Genomic DNA, 24,319 nt, shown 5'->3' with positions numbered 1-24,319 from the left:
GAAGAATGGTTTGGTTTGGCTTGGCGTGCTGCGCTAAACTGCTGAGTACTCGAGATGGTGTTGGTACTACTACTCTCCGCCTGCAGTCAAAAATTTGCTCTTTCGGCCTTTCCCCTAAATTCAGTAAATTGAGGTTTTTTTTGCCCTTGTGATTTTTCCTACGGTCCCACTTGTTTTTATTTTCTTACAGTCGCAATTTTTTTAGGGCAAATTAGAAAATCTATCTCCCATCATAAATTAAAAAAGACCTCTACTTATTTCCACATTATATTTTTACATCTCATATAATTGGAAAGAGTATCTTATGTATTCTGAATATTGGTTAACGATGCTTGCGTAGGATACTTAAAAAGACGAGATATTTAATCAGGGCCAGTCCACTAAACTTAGAGGTCATGTGCGAAATTTTTTTTACTGAGATATATATATATTACATAATAATTTCAAAATTTTATTGAAAAAAATTGACAGAAATAATCAAAAAGAAGAATAGAGAGGAGAGATACAAAGGGGAAAAAATTATCACAAAAAGAAAGCCAAAAAAACGGTGTATACATTTTTTTGGTTGAGAAAGAAAATAATTAATAAAAAATATAATGGGGTTCGAACCACTTACCATAAGCTAGGAAGCACGGCGTTTCCCGTTTCCGAAGCGGAACCACTCCGGAAACGTCCGGAAACGCCCGGAAACGTGTTTCTAGAAAAATGTGTTTTGGAAACGCGAGTTTTCCAAAAAATAAAGGTTTTTATGTTTTTTTTAAATGAAGGGCTAGACCTACATTCGTCGAATTAAATAACTTATTTCGACATATTTTGACCTTCTGCCGAGTCGCCGACCCTCCTTCTCTCTTGTTGATACCTAGATCTCTCATTATATTTGTATTATTTCGAATGTTGAACACCAAGTTATTTAAGTTTTTTGAGATTTTGAGTTACTTAAATAAAAAATTTATTATTATATTTATTTTTTATATAATTTATATATATTTATATTTTATTTTATTTTCGATGTTTCTAAAACGTACCCGCTTTCTAAAAATTTTGAAAAACATGCTTTCGCGTTTCCAAACGTTTCGCTTCCACGTAACCGTACCCGATTCCGTGCAGCCTAGACCATAAGATAAAGAGAGTTAAAAAAACCCAAAAAATTGCCCACTGATCTGAGAAATGTTATTTGTGCATGTATTGCATTAATATATATTTGTTTAGTAAATGTATATACCAAAAAATATATATATATTTGAGGCTCCCTGGAAATCGGAGGCCATGTGCAACTGCACGTTTGGCACACCCTCCGGGCCGCCCGTGCATTTAATTAACCTAATAAAAGTCTATATTGTTATAACGCGCTTGAGAGGAACATTTTTTTAGAACCGATAGATGCTCCTAGATGAGAAGTACCTTCTAAAGATAATAACATGCTCCTAGCTAGGCCGTGCATCCTCCTTGGGAGAAGTAAATAACCTTGTAGAGATGCATGCTCTTAGGCATAAGTACCCTTCTAGAGGTAATTCTAGAGACGATACATGCTCCTGAGTGAGAAATGTCATACTAAAGAATTACCCTAGTAGAGAGGATACAAATATCTAGGCAGGAAGTACCCTACTAGAGACAATATATGCTTCTAGACGAGAAGTACCTTAATAGATAAGTACCCTAGTAGAGATAATACATGGTCCTAGACGAGAAGTATCATAATATAGAGATAATATGTGCTCTTACTTTAGAAGTTCCCTAGATGAGAGGTACTCTAGTAGAGACAATACATGCTCCTAGACGAGAAGTATCCAACTAGATAAGTACCCTAGTAGAGATAATACATACTCTTTGGCAAGAAACATCCTAATTGTAATACTTGAGATTTCTAATCTCGATTACCGATATATTAGGAGTAATTAATCGACATTTAGTGTAAATATCAAGTATGTGGTTTAATACGTCATTATTAAACTACACATCGCCACGAGTTCGGAAATATATTCGGAATATTTTTCCGACGCTCGGTTTTGTTTTAATGATTTTCTAAAGTTGTGTTTTGCTTTAAAAATAATTTTCTATTTGGGTATTTGTTTTTGAAGCCCAGTCTTCTTTAACTTGACCCGAGCCCAAGAGCCGGGCCCAAGTCACTGTTCTTTTTCTTTCCTTCTTGTTCTCTCTCTTCCTCATCTCGTCTTCTTCTTTTTCTTCTTTGTTTTCTCACCGAGACCGCACCAAACCACCTTCTTGTCGGCCTCGCACTGCCGCCGTCCAACGAGGTCTGACACATACATCACCACCTCCAAATTCTCCTCCTCCTTCCCCACAAATTAAAATAATGCTATATAAACAGTAAAAGGGTAAAAGTACAATGGTAAAAACTAATATTTTCACCCTTATATCTCTGATCCTATATTCGGCCTCCCAAACCACTTACGATCAATACAAAGCAACATACAATTCACTCACACGATTCTCAACAATTCATCAACCACCAATATTGATAGAACAAAAGTAAAGAGAAGGAGATTGCTACCTCCACAAGTCATCGATTTCAAACCGGAGCTGTTGCACTCCTCGGCTCCACACTCAAGCTTCTGTACTTTAATTCTAAATCTCCAAACTAGTTGTTTTCACACTAGAGAGGGTCCGAAACTCCTTGAGCCCACTAGCTCATATGAAATCGAAATACAAAAAGGGAGTATTGGAACCAAACTTAAATCAGAGAAATTTGAAGAGGAATCAAGTCAAAACTAGAAAGAGGAAACTAGGCTTACCAAAAAGAAGTCCACGAGCTCATTGACGCTCTTAGAATCGCAAGAAGGAGGAAGCTCGAAGGCGGAGCATGGCGGCAATGAAGAACGTGGAAAGAAAGCCCAAGTTAGTCCCTGAATTTGAGAAACTGAAAAAGGAAACTGAATTGGGTATTCAAAGAATCGATTAAGCTTACGCAAAACAAGGTTTCTTGATAATTAGTCGCATTAAGCGTGTTGCGATAGACATGCCAGAAATCAAACTGTCTTCTTGGATGCTTGCTATGTCGTCGTCCGAGATACTTGCTAGTAGTTCACGAACCATGTGAAGTCAAACTTCTTGAAAATAGAAAAGGGACTTTAAAAATCTAGAGAAATTAAAATCATTTATGAAATGTTTCCTCGATAGATAACGAAATCATGCAATAGAACGTCAATGAGGTCTCTGTGAAGATCATTTTTGCCTCAACTTGTATATACGCCTTCTGGTACTGGTTAATCATCGCGTTCTTGATCTCGTGAACATTGTTCACCGGTGACAGAAGTCTTATGTCCCGTAGGGTTACAAAAATTCACACTTATGCTATGAACAAATATCATTGTAGCATTAGATCACAAGGGAAATGATCAATGTCCAAAATGCTGGAGCAGCAAGCTAAAACGTCCTTTAAGCTGTTGTTAGACCGAAGTCGACGATGGAGCGATAACTGATCCGATGTACATTTCATTGGTGTTGTAGACTCTCTATCGGATTCTATTGTCCAACAAGCTATAAATCGAAAGAGATCGAGATCCTTGATCTGTCAATCCTTAAGTCAAATGGGAATCTTTTCCCAATCAACACGGCTATAGGGATTCTTTTGGCCAATTATTCCAATAAACATAATGGGCTGACTAATGTTAGCATGATGTATGATTATTTTTTCCCAAACAATGGAAGGACAAGAAATGAGCCACACAAATATTGTTGATCTTTGCAAAATGAACTTGGCAAAGTAAGACTTTGGTTTTCTCTGATTTCAAATAAATAACTTGAAAACCAAAATTGTTATCACAATTTACCCTCAATTTAAATAGCACATGGAGCTACGGATTTTCATAAACTCGTCAAATATTTTTTGAAACTTTCGAGTTACACAAACTGGGAACAAATATTACAACTCATTTAGGTGCACAAGCCAATGGAACATGCAAATGACTTAGGCTTTGTGGATTTCACGTCTGAAGTTGTAATAGAACGAACTTAAGTAGAAAAGGCTCAAGTTAAATCGCAAGCAGAGAAATTCTAAAATTTAGAACAAAGGAATAAGATCACCTCGTAATCTCAGAGTAAACGTTTTATTAAATTTTTTTTTTGGGTTGTCACTAAAGATTTAAGTTCAAAGCTTGAATGAGTCACGGATCACTATGCGAAAATAAAACTATTCGCAGAAAAATGATTTGAAACACCAAGGGGTGTTGGATGCTTTGGAAACTAAGCACTACTGAAATTGTGATGATGTAACAACATCATTCAAACAAAGTCACTTAGATAAACTCGTCAAATATTTTTGAAACTTTCGAGTTACACAAACTGGGAACAAATATTACAACTCATTTAGGTGCACGAGTCAATGGAACATGCAAATGACTTAGGCTTTGTGGATTTCACGTCTGAAGTTGTAATAGAACGAACTTAAGTAGAAAAGGCTCAAGTTAAATCGCAAGCAGAGAAATTCTAAAATTTAGAACAAAGGAATAAGATCACCTCGTAATCTCAGAGTAAACGTTTTATTATTATTATTATTATTATTATTATTATTATTATTATTATTATTTTGGGTTGTCACTAAAGATTCAAGTTCAAAGCTTGAATGAGTCACGGATCACTATGCGAAAATAAAACTATTCGAAGAAAAATGATTTGAAACACCAAGGGGTGTTGGATGCTTTGGAAACTAAGCACTACTGAAATTGTGATGATGTAACAACATCATTCAAACAAAGTCACTTAGACATGACCAAAGGTTTAGGGATAGTCAGCTCAATTTAAGGTTAGGATAAAATAATGCCTAATCATTTCCGCGTGCTGCTTTCTAATTCCTAATGATTCTATAGGGAATTGAGAAAGGAATGAAGGATGCAAACCTAAAAGAGGACAAGAATGTACAAAAATGAACATGGAAATGGAAAAGGAAAACTAAGACACGAGCCAACAAAAAGATCTTTGGTATCAGAGATTTCAAAACATTTCACTCAAGTATTATCTTTGAGCAATAGATAACTCATGCTCATCTGATTGCCATAAATGATACACCGTCGTTACTAGAAAACAGTAACGGACTACGGTCTTATCTCCATATGCTTTAATTAATGATCATCGACGGTCGTGCTTTCATAGTTTACCCAACCGGAAATCGAGAAACTGTAAGTGGCATCACTTTCCCAAAGTTGTTTCCTTAGTTATTCTTGCCACTTTTGTTTAAAAATTGGGTTGTCTACTTATTTAATTTAGGCCGGTAGCCGCTACCTTCTACATTCTTGTTGTATAAATTCATCTATTTTCGTGGAACTGTAAACAATTATCCTTTTATTTTGTAAATGTATATATTTGACTTGTAAGAAATATTTTGTTCACAGGTTTATGTTTGTGAGTGTTCATTGTAACGACCCCAAAATTTCGAGCTTAAAAAAACTCAAAATTCTAAAGTCGTTAAACACCAAATAATCTCAAATAAATCGAAATCATTAAAGTGTAACAGCGGATCAATTCTGAGTTCTCATTACAACTCAGTCAACCAATTATTACAACCCAAATTTATAATCCATACATAAAATGGAAATGTAATAATCCTCACAAATCACTCACAAATCTCACAAATGAAATTACACAACTTCTCACACACAAATCCACGCTAAAACCTCACCACAAGTAGGATACGAACGACTTCGAGGCTCTGTAGTCGTCACTCAACCCCCACTAATTAGCACCTGCAGAATTATCCCCTACACCATCGAATTGGTGCACCGGGATTGTAAACACAAACCCGGTAAGCTTATAGCTCGTATGAGTAAAATCAAAATATAATTCGCATATCAAAGTATACGAAAGATCACAAACAACAAATATAAATGCCCTCATGAGTCATTGGTCAGCCCATCTGGTTGACCCAAAGAAATATGAAATGAAACGCTCATGAGAAAATTAAGTAACCCTTCTGGTTACCCAATGCATTTATAATACGGGTACCAAGAACGCTGGTACACATCTGTTACCCCTCTCGTAATACACCGTTGATATTGGATAGCCACCCGCTACCCAACATCCAAAATAAACTGAGTACCCATGAGCAGATAACTACCCGTTACCTCACATGCAGTACTAAGGCAGACAGACTAGAGCTCTAACTGTATCGTAACTTTCGCCCGGCCAAAGGCTAGGTTCCGATTTGCCAAACACGTACAATAATCTCACATCATATTGTACCAAAAATCAGGTCCGAAGACAATTCACATTTTAACAATCTCAATGTTAAAAATCACGTACAATAATCTCACATCATATTGTACGATTCAAATCACATGCTCAATATGATCGCAATAAAATCATAACAGTATATTATATAGCAAACTATATATATTCGTACTTATTTACCATTTATACAATATATATATATAGTCCACTATATCTTATACATGTCATATTTCACAACACATGCTCAACACACAATTTCTCGTCATTGAAATGACCTTTTCTAATGAATTAATAACAGTACCTAACATAATGAACTATATATATATATACTTATTACCATTTATACAGTATATATGTAGTCCACTATATTGTATACATGTTCGTAATTCATTATTAAATACCCTTGCAAAATATTGAATCACTGCGAGGGTAGATTCGTAAATACGTGAGATTTTACTCACCTTAACGACTCGAGCGTAATTCCACAATTCCCGATGATAATTCCTTTCCTCGATTTAACGATCACCTTGAAAAGATAAGAAAAGAATTTAGAATCGTTTCGTAACCTTTAAATGCCGAAACAGTAATAATCGGTTACTGTTCAGCAATTTTCGGTTTTACGAAGTTACTGTTCAGTGGTACTATTCACGGTTACTGTACAAATATACAATTAATACGTATTTCTGTACGTATAAATACTATATACGTATTTCTGTACGTATAAATATTAATACATATTTCTGTACGTATAAATATTATATACGTATTTCTGTACGTATAAATATTATTTACGTATTTCTGTACGTATAAATATTAATACGTATTTTTGTACGTATACGTACTATTTAAATGTAAATACAAATTCAGTAAATAAAATTTACTAAATTACCCTTTTACAAATTACTTTTTACATTTACTGAAAGTAATTTATATTTACATTTACCAAAGGTAAAATTTAATTACATTTACCGTAGTAAATAAAATTTACATTTACATTTACCGTTACACAGTGAATTACCAAAATACCCTTTCTGTCAAAACTATTCACACCGCCGCAGTGGCGGCGCGTGGGGCACACGCGCCACCTCCGGCCGGCCGCGCGTGGCGCTCACGCGCCGACACCACCAACGGCGCGTGTCACGCCACCGCCGCCCCAAATCTCTCCTTTTCTTCCTCCTCTTCCTCCCCACGGCCTCACGCCGCCCCTAGACCCGCCTACGTCCTCACACGCGCCGCCTAAGGCGGCGGTACCCCTCCATCCTCTCCAACCTCAGATCTCCACCAAAACATCACAACACCACTCGAAAATCCAACAACAACATCACAACAACATACCTAGGCTATCCTCACCTCGATTGGAGTTCGAAAACCACCGGAGGCAAGCTTGGAAGCGGCGGTGAGAAAACAGGAACTTGGAGACGTTCCAGCGGCTTGACGACGGCGTGGCACGGGCTGGCGATCTGGAGGGTTGCTGCGGATGTCCTTGCGACGACGCCGAGCCAGGCGGTGCATGTCACGGCGGCCCAGAGAGGGCGGAGGTCAGGGGAGGGAGAGAGAATCGCGAGGAGAGAGAGAGAAACCGAGAGAGAGAACCGAGAGAAAAGATGGAGGCGGAAGTGAAGAGAGAGATAGGGTTTTCCAATTATGGAAACCCTAATCTCCAAAATGCCCTTATATACCTGTTTCCAAAATCGGAAACAACTTCTATCGTTAATAACTTTTACGTACCTCATCCGATTAGAACGCGTCACATATCCCCGAACTCGTATCAACGAGCTCTACAACTTTCGTGAAGGAAGTTTTCGCAACCGAGTGACGGAATAAAAGTCGATATAAACGTTACGGAATTGTAACGTTTTTCAAATTAAACGTTCTGAGAACGTTTCCGTTTCTCGTTTAATAACGTCTCAACCAAACACATTCATTCTAATTAAAATTCGAAATTTTATAGAATCCAAATCAAACTAATATTGTTTGAAATTTAGGGTTATTACAATCTACCCCCCTTAAAGGAATTTCGTCCCGAAATTCAAGCTCACTCAACAAACAACTGTGGATATCTGGTCCTCATGTCTGACTCTAGCTCCCAAGATGCATCACCCTCAACAAATAACACAACTTATTTGTTATGTTTGCTTGCTAATCTTCTTTTAAATCTTAATATATTGTTCATGTTCGAATCCGGGATGTGACAGTATACCAACAAGTCATAGCCTTGTCCTTGTTCTCTCCGAAATTGGAGAACGAAGCCAAGCTCCAATCTCCATTGATTTCGGCGATCATTTAACTTCGATCGGTCTCCAAATCCTCTCTTTGGGTAAGCTTCATCGATTATTTGAATACCCAACTCAGTTTCCTTTTTCAGTTTCTCAAATTCAGGAACTAACTTGGGCTTTCTTTCCACGTTCTTCATTGCCGCCGTGCTCCGCCTTCGAGCTTCCTCCTTCTTGCAATTCTAAGAGCGTCAACGAGCTCGTGCACTTCTTTTTGGTAAGCCCAGTTCCCTCTTTCTAGTTTCGACTTGATTCCTCTTCAAATTTCTCTGATTTAAGCTTTGTTCCAATACTCCCTTGTTGTGTTTCGATTTCATACGAGCTAGTGGGCTCAAGGAGTTTCGGACCCTCTCCAGTGTGACAACAACTAGTTTCGAGATTTAGAATTAAAGTAAAGAAGCTTGAGTAGGGTGGACACGCAGACCCGAAAATCGAACCCAAACTGAATTCGAAAAAAAAAAAACCCGAAAACTGAAAAAAACCAAACCAAAATAAAAAAACCGAACCGACCTAAATAACCAGAAGTCAACGGTCAACATCATCGTTTTGGTATATTTTTACTTTTATTATTTTAAAAATAGTAAAACTAAAACCCGCATAAACCTAAATGATCTAATCAATTTTGCGGTTTCTCTCATCTCAGACAAAAAAAACTTATGGCCATCTCTCTTTCTAAATCTTCACTTCTCAGTTTAGTACTATATTAAAAGTAGGGTTGGGCATGGGCCGGGATTAGGTGAATCCTGGTCCCGTCCCGTAATTTTAAAAAAGAGATGAGATGAGACGAGATTAGGTATCTTTGGATTACCGGACCCGTGTCCCGTTTGGGATCAAGACGGGATCGGGACTAAAACGGGCCTAAAATGATATTTGTAAAATAATGAAATAGTTATCTCAAAATGAAAATAAAAAATTAATCAATTACCGTATAAACTATAATAAGTTCAATTCTACTTGCTAATTAACTTTAGATGCATATCTGGCTTAAATCCATTACTAGATAATCAATAAAACTATATATCTTAATTAACAATGGTTTACCTAATGTTTAGAGAAGCAAAATAAACTTCTTCTTCTTTTTTTGAAAGGGTAAAATAAACTCTTAGGGCTTGTAGTTGTTGTCAACCTAATATGTCTTAATCAATTTAACGGTCGAGATTAAATCACATTATATATATACTAGTTATTTTAGTTTATATTAATACGGGACGGGATTGAACGAGACTTATTAAGTTAATCCCGATCCCGGAGCCGGGACGGGATGTACATTTTTCAAACATGAATCTCGTCCTCGTCCCTGTAAATTTAGGGACGAGACCGGGATTTCGGGACCAAATGCCCAACCCTAATTAAAAGTTCACTTCATTCTGCAAATCCAATCCTTATAATTCCTCTCTCCTCCTTCGATCTTCATTTTATGTCTCTTCTTTTTGTACCTGACTCTAAAAATTGAATTCTCTAATCAATGATTTTATTAATGTATTATATCCTCAATAAATAAGTATCAATAACGGCTCACATGAGACGTGAAAGAAGACTTGGACATACCAAATGACCTATATGATGAACTTAGCGAGGTTTAATTACCTAAACCCATAGGGAGTGCAAACATTTTTGTTCCTCTCTGATTTTAATGCAGTAGAATTTTTTGTACTTGAGCTAAATATGCACTGTGGAGATGTTAGAGTCAATTAGGTATGGAATAATCATTAGACCAATTTTTTTCATCTTTATGTTAAATTTTGTAGTTTAAAATTAATATATAACATTACGTATTTTATATACGAGTAAAACCGAAAAAAAGAACCGAACCAAACCATACGGGTTGGGTTGGATTGTGGGTCATAGTCTCTAAAATAGAAAAACCGAACCGAAGTAAACTAAATTTAAAATTTGGGTTGGGTTATGGGTTTTGTCCAAAACCGAACCGTATTGACCCGTGTCCACCCCTATTTGAGTGTGGAGCCGAGGAGTGCAGCAGCCCCGTTTTGAAATCGATGACTTGTGGAGGTAGCAATCTCCTTCTCTTTACTTATGTTCTATCAATATTGGTGGTTGATGAAGTGTTGAGAAGCTTGTGAGTGAATTGTATGTTGCTTTATATTGATCGGAAGTGGTTTGGGAGGCCGGAAATAGGATCGGAGAGATAAGGGTGAAAATGTTGATTTTTACCATTGTACTTTTACCCTTTTAATGTTTTACTTTGATGTGAAATTATCGAAATGCCCCTGACAGATTTACTGTTTCCCAATTACTATTTTACTTTTACTTTTACTTTTACGACTTTATCCTAAGTTACCTTTTACTATTTACTAAATGATTTTAACGGTTTTACTTTTACTTAAGGTAACTTAGTGAAAAACTAAAATTTTAAAAATTGTGACGATTTAAGTGACTTTTAAGTTACGACTAATGTTAGTTCTGATTCTCGCCCGGTTCGAGAACCGAAGACTCGTTTAACTTAGTAATGTAGCGGTAAAGTAATAATGTTGTCGATACGGTTTGGGGCATGTTTAAGTTTAAGGCATGCTTATTATCGTTCAATAATTATAGTTGAACTATTTTTGAGTCATTCGAGAATTAGTCGAGTTTTGATCAAAGTCGGTTAACTTCGTCAACTCCTGGTCAACCCAGGAAAGACTTGGTCAATAGAAAGTCAAAATGTTAACTTTCCTGGTCAAACTAGGAAAACTGATAGACAACTCTCGGATTGAGATTGACTCTTTCATACTTCATGGATTTAGAGTAAATTTTTCGGGCAAGCAGGATCGTTCGAAACTTGGAGCAGCAGCAACAGCTATGTGTTGAGATTTGGATATCGGCTGGGATTATGCACGTCATTCCAGGTAGGGGAGCTAACCCTCCTATGTTGATTTTGGGCCAATTATAAATGCATAGTCTAATTCTCGGTTGATTGTTTATTATGCATTAAATGTTGTGAAAACCCGAAACTAAGCACGATTTCGAGATATGGTAAGTAGTGAATCATCGCGTGTGTTGACCTGAGAGTGACGAAAGCCTAGAATTTTAGGTAATCATAGGGTGTCGATCACCATGAACCTCCGGAGGGGCAATGCCCTGATTATTATTAGATCCACAATTATATTTATTATTACTGAGGGCATTCCAGTAAATGGACACTCTCACTACTCTGTTGTTACGATAGACGTGTAGTTAGCCTCAACTATTTAGTCGCTAGGATCGGTCGAGCATTAATTGTAGTTGAATTTACCTTACCCTACCTTTGGCACGCCAAAAATGTTTTAGCATGATGTGTTCCAAATTTGCATGTTTTCAATAAATGTTTTCTCTAAGATCTCGAAAATACCCTCAACCTTTGTATAAAGATTATGTTATATCCTTATTCGGTTTTCAAACCATATGGGCGGGTTGGCCCCTACTGAGATAGCGATGACGACGCTCACCCCTACTTTAGTTTCCTTGCAGGTTCGATTGTGATTTTTGGAGCTAGGAGTCCCATTGATAGTTAGCGTTTGCGTGCGCCTTCATGCTTTTCTTTCTCTTGTTTGTTATTAATGTTTTCGAGTAAAGTTTCCCGAGGTCGATCTTTAGTTTTCTTGCCACATTTACTTAGTTTTTAGGTTGTCAAATATTTAGTTTTGGGCCGATGGCATAAAAACTGCTTTCCGCATTTTTGTTGTATAACTTTATTCATTTTCGCGGAATCGTAAAGAGTTATTATTTTAATTCGTGAACGCATTTGACTTGTCATAAAAAATTTAATCTCTTGTTCGTGTTACTGAGTGTCCGAGCGAAACTTAATAGCTCTGTTCGCTTGTTAACTTCCTTCTAATCCTAATATATTTGTCATATTTCAATTCGGGATGTGACACTAATATAGAGACGATATGTGCTCTTACTCTAGAAGTTCCCTAAACGAGAGGTACTCTAGCTAGTAGAGACAATACATGCTCATAGACAAGAAGTACCCTACAAGATAAGTACCCTAGTAGAGATAATGCATGCTCTTAGGTGAGAAGCACCCTAACAGAGATAATACTTGCTCCTAAACGAGAAGTACCCTACTAGAGAACATACATATGCTCGTCAACGAGAAATACTCTAATGGAGAAGATGTATCTTCCAAAGCGAGAAGTGCCCTAGTCGATAAGATACCAAGAGTTGGATGAACCAGGAAACAAAGGGAGACGCCTGGTCGAGAGTAAATTTAGAGATTGCATGGGGTTGAAGCACTTCACCGACTTTTACAGATTGAGGACTTGATACAAGGATCGTGTGTTCAAATGTAGAAGGATAAAGATTCCAAAACACATGTAGTGATATTGCTAAAGTTGATTAGCGTTAGAACTAGCACTCAGATCGATTTCAAGTAGGGTCTCTCGGGGAGTCTTTCTTAACTTTGATTATTAGAATTATAATTGAATTCAGTGATTTGTATGACCTTGTTTGATATAACTCTTGGGTGTTATTGCTTTCGATAAAAGCATGTGTAATCGATGATTGAGTTATATGATTAATGCTATTGCTTTCCTTAAAAACATGTGTTGTACGTACATTTTATATATACTTTGTTATTAAATTGACATGCATAACGCATTGTGTGATATGATTACTATATATTTGAGAGTGGAGAAAGTGGAAACATAAGAATGAGATTGAAAAAGAAAAGAACATCTTTTGTGTAGTTGACTTTTCCATGAGGAATGCCAAGATTTATGGTCAGCCACTCAGCACAGCAGACACAAATGTGGAGAAAGTATGCCCCTTCGACCCGGAAGTTGATAAAACGATATTTTTTGGGTTTGAGATTTGAAAGATCATGAGATTAACAACATGACTAGCAAAAGAGGTAAAATACACGGTAAAAATGTACTTATCAAGTCTACTAGTTGTTAGATTATGTTTCCGAAACATTAGAGACCCAAAGCGAGTAAAATACACGGTATGAAATGTGTTTGCTTTGTTATTTTTAATATTGGGTCTAATATCTAGTAATTGAAAGGAAGAAATTCATAAGCATTCATGATTCTGATTATTATTAGGAAAATATTTAAGCGCCATAATATGACAAGTAATTATTCTGTGTACCCACCACACCACGTAACACTGCCATGTCGTGTACCCAACCAATCATATTACGTCATGGTATAATTAACATGCACGCGGTGAAAATGACAAAAATTTATTTATATATAAGAACTCATTATTAACAATCACAGTAAAAATAGACTAATACATTAAAGGTGTACGCTAGTGAGATATGTGGCGGGTATATATAATAATTTCTCTAATATGTCGCCAGATTCGACGTCACAATCATATGTGGCATGCCACATAATAGGGCCACATTAGTAATCAAAATAGTTATAATATGTCATTTTTGTTCCGGGAGAATTATTATTCTACCCTTGTGTGTGTCTTAGCCTAATAAGTTTCCTGTTAGGAGATAGATTAGTATCTCCGTAATAGATTAGGACTCCGAATCCTACGGGATTGTGGTTTTGTAATGCCTATATATAGGCCCCCATATCATTCAATAATACACATTATTTCATCCTGAAACACGTTATCAGCATGTTGCCCTAAAAACCCTGAAATTTTTAGAGCCCTAGAAATTTTTTTCTTTCTCCTCCTCGCCGGCGCGCCTCCTGCTCGCCGCCACAACGCAACCCCTGCACGCACGCAGCCCTGCTCGCGACACCTGAAGCCCATGCATCCTGCCCTGCTGTCCTGCTGCCCCTGCACACAGCCGCAGGGTCTCCTCCGCAAAAACATCTTTTTGCCCCGCAAGACCCCGCATCAAAGGAACCAAAATTGCTCCTCCCGCATATTCACGCAAGAAACGTGAACTTCACAAGCAGTCTTCGCTCAAGAGAAGCTACTCCCGTCTTTTCTACCCTTTTGGGCCTATGGCCTGCCAAGCCCAATAGCCCTTTGGGCTTCATATTATATTTTTTTTTCTTTTTCGGTTTTTCCTATTGACTTATTACATCGTTTGTTCGCACGTTTAGTTTCTAACTAATGTTCACGTGCTCGTATAGGAAAAATGATCAATTGTCGTACCACTGTGATGACATTCATGCATGAGACGGACGTTACTCATGCGAAATTTATGACATTAGTACGAAGATCGAAAAGGAATTCATCAAGCAACTTCTTGCATGACGATCGATTTGCAGAGCAATTTAATTATATGCGGTCTATTTGGCAGACCAACAAGTATGTTTTTCTTAAAGTTGCTGCTTTTGAACATATATATATATATATAAATTATCGGGCGCTATTAGCCTTTTTCATGTCTTCTTTTCCGGCCTTTCTTATAACGCCGATGAGACCAAAGAGGGATATGATTCCCCGATTGGTCGACATTTTTCGTGTGACGGTCCTGGGGGAGTCACGTTATTATTTAAAGGGAAGAAATCGATTTCGTGTGGTTGTCTGAGTACACCGCTGTTTTGGGTGCGATCATGAGAATCGCCGATATGCATCGATTATTTTGTGACCATATACATCACAACCCTTCTAATTCCGGTTACATACTTGAATATTTCGATTATTCAAAACCAATACAACCCTCGTTTCTCATGGATGCGTCGTCATCGCGACTGTTATTTGAATGTTTGAGTTTTCTTAAACTCATGTCTATAAACGATAATCCCAAGGTCTACGTACTCATTTATTTGAGTTGAAATTCATTACTCTGAAGCAGCACTATTTGCTGATAAAAGATCTCAAAAATAACGAATTCTATGGGACACACTTCAAGTGATTTAATGAACGTCTATGACGTTGCATTATCAGAGTTGACATTGATGCATACTCCACATCCAAGAAATGCATGCCATTTTTGGCACCTGTATCTATTTCTTGAGGGAATTTTGGAGATGGAAAAGTAACATTCTTACACCCTAAACATTCTTACATTCTCAAGTAAGCAAACATTTTTGAGCCTCACGCTAAGGCTCCGCCCGATCCGATATGCAAGATTTTGTTGCTACGGACTTTTGATTAGTCAATATATTTTGACTATGTCTTCTGCTTACTATTTTTCAAGTATGACGTTGGCATTGCCATGTTTCTTGCTCGACTTTAGCTTAAGTCGTCTATTGGAATTGGAAGTTTGGTTGTGTTGTATTAAATATTGGCATATTCAATAAAATTTCTTTTTTACAAGATGGACTCGTGAGAATTTTATTTGCCTTGGCTTAGCATGCATGGTCAACGTTTGCAACTCACGTGGTTTTTAAATTGGCCGCTTTTGGGTTACATGGGACCCCAATAGCACTACATTGTGATTTTGGACCTTTTAAATTTGGAAAACGGACCTCGGAACGTCAAAATTGACGTCGTTTTTTCCGGTTACTGTTCTGGCGTTTCCGGAACGTTTTCCGGCGTATTCGCCGCCTTCCGGCCATATTCCGGTGTTTCCGGCACCGCCACCCGGTTCCTACCGGCGTCCCCTGTCGGACCTGAAGTTCCGGCCTCCATACCGGTCAGTTTTCGGCCGGTTTTCCGACAATCGGTGCCGCCGGTTTCCGGCGAGTTTTTCCGATTATTTTTTCGTCGTTTCTCGTCATTTTTCCGGCCTATTTCCAGCAGTTTTTACTGCCACGTTTTCCCAGTCCAAATTTCACCCAGTTTTGAGTTATTTTGACATGGTTTTCCGGTTAATTTTCCGGTTTTCTCCAAGTCGTTTCATAGCTCAAACGACTTTATTATTATTGGTGACCACCCGCACTAATTGGATGGTCTTTACCACCCAAATTGTTTGGTATTCAACTACTCCAATACCATGTTTTTCCAACTCTTAAGTTGAAGAATGTAGTTCTATTGCCATGTGATACACTCGATGGGATTGCACATTTGTTTCAATCCCCCCTCTAACAATATCCTACGGCGTATTGTCTAGAGAAGTTCACCGCATCGTTGACTCTCTTAATCTTCATTTTGAGAATGTCCCACCGTGAAATTGAGTGTTTTGCTAATTGCGTAACCACCCACACTGTCCTACCGCGCAAGTAGTTGTTTTACGGATCTCGTGCGGAGATTGTGTTCTATATCTTCGTGCCTTGCTAAGTTTTAAAGGCCATACATGCCAATGATGGATTTTCATCTTGATATTTGTCTTAAGAATATAGAGGATTAAATCTGTCATATTTCATTGACAGTAGCTTTTTCAAGCTTAGACAGTAGCTTTGTTAGCCTGCAGACATATCTTTGCTTGTCTGCAGCAATAGCTATAAGTAACTCAAGATTCTTTGAATCATGGGTTCGGTTTTGTTGTCTCCTCGGTTTTGAAATGATCGTTTTTTGGTCATTTTGAACAAGATATGATGATTCGAGTTCTTTGAAATTCACATTATCATCTATTTTTCATGTTCACGAAGCGATTGGAGAACCACCTCACCCGTGCTCCACACGGTGAGGCCCTGCCTATCCGTGCCATGCACGGTGAGGCCGAGCCTGCCCTTCTCGGCGGCTCCATGGCATTTAGGCCATCGGTAGCGGCATCCCATCCTTCACAGGAGCTTGTGATGCCTCCCGTGTTTTCTAATGCCTCCATGGCAATCTCTGATGCCCATCGCTCATTTTGCAAAGCTTGTTCTTTTGCTAGATTTCAAAGAAGTCCTTATTTGATAAGGCTCCAACCGAGAACATTCCATTATTACAAAGTATTTAAGGTGACATTAGTGGACCATATCCAACCGAATACGGACATTTTTCGGTATTTTTATGGTATAGGTTAAGAGTATCGACGCGTTGGTCACACGTCGCTTTGCTATCCACAAGAAACGCAGCATTTGTTAAAGTTTTTAGCTATAATCATCATCATAAGGGCTCACCACCTTTCCTATCCTCTCAAATCTATTTGATTGGATACCGTTGGAGAGTTCACCTCCACGACTTTGATGATTTCATTTTGCATATCTACTAGGATCGTCGTTGAACATATTATTCCTCATGTTCATTCACTGTACGATCTAGCAGAGCTCGGACTTGGTTATGGGTACTAACCTGCCGATTTTTGCATGGGGATATGTAATGATGTTGCATGCAGTGACACTTATTCGTTTCAGACCCACAACTTGCCAAGCGTTTAGTGCGTACCAGATGGTTACTGGATACGATCCCAACGTTCTTTTCATTAAACGCCTATTTGGTTAAAGTTGTTTATGTGCCTCTATTGTAGCTATCTCAATGGGTCTACTTGAAACGATTAAGTATTCTGGTTGGTTATGATTTATGAATCACCAACACTTGTCCGCTATTTCCAATCTACAACTGTTGATCTATATCCTGCGATATTAGCAGACGGTCACTTTGATGAGACATACTTCCCGTCGTTAGGGGGAGATATGGAAGGCTCCCATTCCGGTTTTAACTCCAGGAATTAACGTGGTGTGACACTATGTCTCATTAAGATCCCGCAATACTCAAAGTGAGTAAATGTTCAATGCATTATCTACCTCCAGAAAGTCAAAGATTCGATACTCAATGACTTTACCGATATTGCGAAAGTGACAAGATCAAACATAAATGTTGTGATGTGCCAGTAAGGTTGGAACTCTCAGAATATGAGAGAATTTCATATGACCTGGTCTTAGCACCATTGGCACCATCCCTGACAGTGGGAAGGAAGCCGGCGATGGCACCATCGTACGCTGTGGTGTTGTCGGCGCCCGTAGTATTGCACCACAAAACAAGGGCGGCAAATGCAAAGATGGACTAGTAAAGGTCATAGCTTCGGTCTTGGCTCCTACCTAGATGAGGGGGAGACCATTATTCTCAGGAATCAAAACTAGAAAGAAGCGAGATGCGTAGGCACAAGTATTTCGCCCATCATCAAGAGATATTCTCTAAACATGTGTATCAACTAAGTTTCTGTGGAACGCTATATACTCCTTTTGTTGATGTTAGAGAAGAATAGAATTCTCACAAATTGATCGTATACAACGCGCGCATGTGTTTAATGGATTGATCTCCCATGATTGACGATGTATTCGCTTATGCTCTTATTCCGTTGTAAAAGCATCAACGATGAGCAACTTGACCGAAGTGGAAAGAATCAATACAGGCTGAACAAGACTTGTTATTTTGATCGTTGTTCGTAAGTGTAATGAGAAAGATGAAGTCATGTGATATATGCAAGACTTATGGCGTAAAGATTGTCTCATTATCCTAGTATTGACTACGATGAGTTATATTCTCTCGTTATGGACATAATTGCTTTCCGCTACTTGATTAGTAGTAGTGTCCATGAAAACTGATTTGCAGCATATGATAGTAGTCATAGAATATCTGTTAAGGGATCTTGACGCAGATATGAGAGTGCCCGAGGGACTTTAAATGCCTCCAGACCACGGAGAGCTTATGTAATCAGATTGCGACATTCAAGAGAACGTAGTACAATCGGTTGCAAGAACTCATACCCATATGTGTTCATATGAAAGCTGATTCTTGATTCTCTATTCCGTCTAAGTATAGATGATGAAGAGATTCAATGAGCAATAGATTCATATATGTAAGTGTTGTTGGAACACTATTGCTTTCATTATGATGTGATTAACTATGCGCCTATGCATCGTCATTGGACTTGCATTGCTCCATTGACATGGGTTTAGTTCTACACTTAGTGAACCAACACAAATCCTATCCACACCAAACCTGCCAGCAGCTCCAGCAATATCAACGTACGTCTTGGTGTAGTAGTCGACACTGGTAGCGTAGAGGATGCGTACGGTTCCGTCTCGGACCAAAATCAGTCCTTCATTGGTCCATTCCCCCATTCTTTTGTGAAAGACACATTGAATGTGACAAATCAGAATCTGTTCAGTTTCGTAGGTCAACTTCAACGAGACCTACAAGACAGCTCGCTCGATGAAATGTGAAATTGGTACCGTTGGAAAGGTCTATGTGTCTACTTTCCAGGGACACTAACCATTCGTTCATAACTATTATATTAAGTGAGTTATGGCCGTTTTAGCAAAGTAGGACAGTTCTGTCCAGAAATTTGCAAGTCAGTCAACTTCGACAGAGCATTGTGAACTGCTCCGATAGAATTAGGTTGTGAACCTTATGTCACTGGAAAGCCACGGGTGTCTACTTTTCAGAACATTTTACGGTTCGCTGATACCTATTTTGGCGAAGAAGTTATGGCTGTTTAAGTGAGTGAAGGTCATTCTATCCGAGAATCTGATCTTCATTGCAAACTCTTGTTTTGAGTTGTTATGCAATCTTGTTTCCTAAGATCTAAGTTTGGCTAAGTATAGCATATATGATCTAAGGATGTGTGGCTAGATTAATGATTAATCATTGGCCCAAGACTACGTTTGAGAAGCATGTAATGAACGTTGTATACGTTGTTTTTTGTACTCCATGATTATGGCACTAATCAGGGGGAGTCTACCTCACATGATGCTATCAAATGTAGACGGTGCGTTGTGCTCTTTTTTCCTTCGATCAAGCTTTTGTTTTTACCCAAGAGGTTTTTATTTTGCTTGACAAGGTTTTTACCGAGGCAACGATGTGTGCACCATGCAACCTAGGCATGCGACACAATGGGGAGTGTTCCGGGAGAATTATTATTCTACCCTTGTGTGTGTCTTAGCCTAATAGGTTTCCTGTTAGGAGATAGATTAGCATCTCCGTAATAGATTAGGACTCCGAATCCTACGGAATTGTGGTTTTGTAATGCCTATATATAGGCCCCCATATCATTCAATAATACACATTATTTCATCCTGAAACAATTTTTAAATAAAAATACAATTTTATCCATGTTAAACTAATGACTCTAGATTATTATAAAAATATAATTTTTTTCCTTACGATAATGCTATCAAACTGTAATTAATATTTTTTTTCATATTTACGAAATTATGCTTGTACACATATATATATGTGTGTGCGTAAAACATATTTTCAAGATTATAATTAATTTAATAATCTACTAATGTTTTCTACGTCAGTAATTAAAATAGTCATAAAATGCTATTTTTAAATAAAAAGACAATCTTATCATTGTTTAATATTTAGTCCTTATGATTATTAAATTAAGAAATATTTTCGTTTGATAAAAAAGGAAATAATTTCATGGACATAATTCGGATACCATATTTAGTAAATATAAATTAAATTCCAGACAATTTAGTTACCTTATTACATTTATTTGAAAATTATTTTACGACATTTATTCAAAAAGTTATCTTACAAGTGATGAAAACAAGACTATTATCTTATGACAATTTATTAGATTTTATGGGACCGGTAAGGTAACAAATTATTTTTGTCCATGCATATATTATATATTAAGGCCATATATTAATTAAGATTAATATTGTATGTTACCATGTTTTCATTTTTCTGTCATATATTAATTACTTAGGATAAAATATTTTTACTAAAATATTTTTCGCACACACGTCTATATTTTTCGCTATCTTGAAACTATGTTTTACGCGCACACAGATATATATATATATATATATGTATACAAGCATAATTTCGTAAATATGAAAAAAAATTAATTACATTTTGATAGCATTATCGCAAGGAAAAAATAAAGGATAAATAAAAAAATTATTTTTTTATAATAATCTAAAGTCATTGGATTGATATGGATAAGATTGTATTTCTATTTAAAATGACATATTTTATTACTATTTTAATTACTGACGTGACAATATTATGTGACATGCTACATATGATTGTGGCGCCGAATCTAGCGACATATTATAGCGCCTAACATTTTTCTATGAACATTTGATTCTACATAGTCTGCTAATTAAGTATTGACGTATAATTAATTTTTGCTCGTAGGAATCATAAAGAACTTGTTAACGTCATTGTGGAAGTTCTCCTCAATAAGGTAGCACCTGAGGCAATTGAGTCTACAAGAGATTTCCAAGCATTTGAAGCAACAAGAAAAGCCACGGATGAAGTTATGAAGGCGCTTAAAGATGACGAGGTTACAGTTGTTGGTGTCTATGTCATGGGCGGGGTTGGGAAGACAAACTTGGTGGAACATGTCAGTTCACAAGCCCAGAAAAATGGGGTTATTGATTATGTGATTAAGGTTGTCGTATCCCAGAAACCTGATTTCAAAAAACTTCAAGATGCATTAGCAGAGCAGTTGGGCTTTAAATTCAATGAGGAGACAAATTCTGGAAGAGCAGCTAGATTGAGGAAGGATATAATGAGAAAAGAAAAGCTACTGATACTTCTGGATGACATTTGGGAGGAAATGAAGGTATCAAAAATAGGAATTCCAAGCCACCAGGAACTTCGAGAGTGCAATTCCAAAATCCTACTGACCACTAGGATATGGAATGTCTATCATGTCATGAAGTGCAACAAAAAGATCCCCGTTATTGTTCTCTCAGAAGTAGATTCTTTGGCCTTTTAAAGATAATAGCAAGAAGGTCTTTCGAATCTCCCGATTTCGAGAGTGTGGCAAAGAAGGTGGCTAGAGAATGTAAGGGTTTACCTATTTCATTGATAACAGTTGCAAAGGCACTTGGAGATAAAGAGTTGGTGGAGTGGAATAGAGCATGTCAACAACTATAGAAGTCAACCTGCCAACCCTGACGATAATGGAGAAGCTTTTAAATGTATAATGTAAAGCTACGATTACTTGAAGAAGGAGGAGTACAAGTCCTACTTATTGATGTGTTGCTTATTCCCAGGAGACTTTGACATTCCAATTGAAGACTTGTTCAGGTATGCGATCGGCAAAGGATTGTTTCAAGATGCTGACACACTCGAAGAAGCCAGAGGCAGAGCTGATTCTGTGGCCAGGCACCTTAAATATTCTAGCTTGCTTTTGGAGAGTGGAAAAGGGAGAAGATATGTAAGGATGCATGATGTTGTTCGGGATGCAGCCCTTCAAATTGTGCAATCTGCAGAGCATGTTTTTTTTTTTGTGTGAAAGCTGCATGTGGTTTAATGGATTACATGAAGGTTGTTACTCTGTCGTCTCACTAATGAATAATGCTATCATAAAGCTACCCGAAAAGTTGGTATGTCCAAATCTCCAGATTTTGTTACTAAACAGTAATTCGAGAGATGATCATTCCTTGATAGAAGGGTCTTAGAGATCTTAGCTGGAGTAAAGTTTCATTTGTTATCCAAATCATTCAGTCTCCTAACCAACCTCCAATGCAAGCTTTGTATTTAGATGGCCATGTAGTTAAAAATACTTCCACACTAGGAAACCTTAAGAAGCTTGAGATTCTTAGTATGAGAAATTTGGGGGTGACGGAGTGGTCTACAGAAATAGGGAACTTGACCAATCTAAAGATGTTGGATTGCACCCGTGGAAAGATTTATGGATTCCCATCCGGAGTGATATCAAAGTTGCAGAGTTTAGAAGAATTGTACATCCAAGAATTAGAGGAGTGGAGGAGTATAGTTGAGAGAGAAGGAGAACGAACCAATGCTGGCTTTGACGAGGTAACTATCTTGTCAAAATTAAGAGTTCTAAAGGTTTGTATCTCCGATGCACGATGTCTTCCCGATAATGTTAAGTTCATACCAAACTGGGTTAGGTTTGATACATATGTTGGTAGTTTCGACCACATAGAAATGGATGGAGCCTTGAAGTTTGCTGACGGCCATAACTCAATATGCTTGAAGATTGACAAGATCAGTGAATTACCGGACTGGTTTCGCAACAACTTAATGTATGCAACAGAGAGTCTACGTTGGAAAAGGGGCCGAAGTTTGATTGACATATTTGTGGAATCTGAGCTTGGCAAGTTACCGAGACTGAAGCGACTCGATATACTGGGTCCGAATTCCGAGGGAATTATGTACACAATGCCATGGGTTCCAAGCAAACCTGTGTTGGAGAATTTGGAAGTGCTGCATTTGTGGAACGTGGATTGCGGGGAGTTATGTTCCCTTAGATCTCTACCAACTGGGTCTCTCTCTTCAATTTTAAGGTTTTGAACGTAATAAATTGTCACAACTGGGGGAACATAAGTTTTACCATCAGCGCTGTTTGGAAGTCTCTGTAGCTTGGAAGAACTGTATTTTGATTCCACCAAAGGGATTGAGTATGTGTTTGGGTATGAAGAAGAAGGTTTGCTTGTGTCACAAGGATTAAAATTGAGAAAGATAGATTTGTGGGAGCTAGCTGCAGTAATCATGTGTGAGGGACCTGCTCCGCCCACAATGTTTCAGAACCTTCAAAGTATGCCTTTCTCAGCTGAATTCATTAATACTAGATAGATGCTCTTTGGAAAGAAGACCATCCTTCCAAAATTGAAGCTTTTAAGTTTGCTAGAACTTCCATTGTTGTGCTATGAAAGTGCTACTTTTGATATTGAGTGTCATCATTGGAAGAGTTGTCTCTATGGAGGTGCCCCGAATTTTCCGTCTCTGGTTTTGCCTTCCGCAGCAAGGAAGAAGTCCAACTATATGGGTAAATTTCGGTCTCCAAAACTTTATTTGATTTGTGGTGTAGTTTGGTAGTCTGATTGCTCGCTAATAAACATTAATCAAAATACAAATGTTAACTTTTGTTCTCTTAATTCAAGAAAGTTGTCAATGAAAAATAGAGTTTCCGAGTTCTGATGCTAGAACACTACAAAAAAGTTTGAGCAAAGGAAAAGATTTGTGGGCAATGTGTGGCCTTTGGTGGGGTGGGTATTGCTTAAAATCCCACAAAACTCATACAAATGTCAGATATTATAATTTTGCTCAAATGTTTTGTAGTGGAACGCCAATCAAACGCTTGTTTTTGCACCGGACTGATTGACTGAATATTGAGCAATTTAAGTTTTATGTACCTTCACTTACTTAAATCGTCTATATTCTATGTTGCATTATAGACTTATAGTCTACCTTTTTGCTTATAGATTTTTAATTTCATCTTATTG

General features: G+C 37.6%; 1 pseudogene; it reads left to right on the top strand.

Annotated features, from left to right (window-relative positions):
* The first annotated feature begins 5 nt into the window (after positions 1-5).
* Positions 6-23,917, top strand: LOC126802581 (probable disease resistance protein At1g61300; annotated as a pseudogene).
* The last annotated feature ends 402 nt before the right edge of the window (positions 23,918-24,319 follow it).

The sequence above is a fragment of the Argentina anserina genome, chromosome 1 (assembly GCF_933775445.1).
Source record: "Argentina anserina chromosome 1, drPotAnse1.1, whole genome shotgun sequence".
NCBI lineage: Eukaryota > Viridiplantae > Streptophyta > Magnoliopsida > Rosales > Rosaceae > Argentina > Argentina anserina.
The sequence above is the reverse complement of the archived record's forward strand: the minus strand, read 5'-3'. Positions and strand labels throughout refer to the sequence as shown.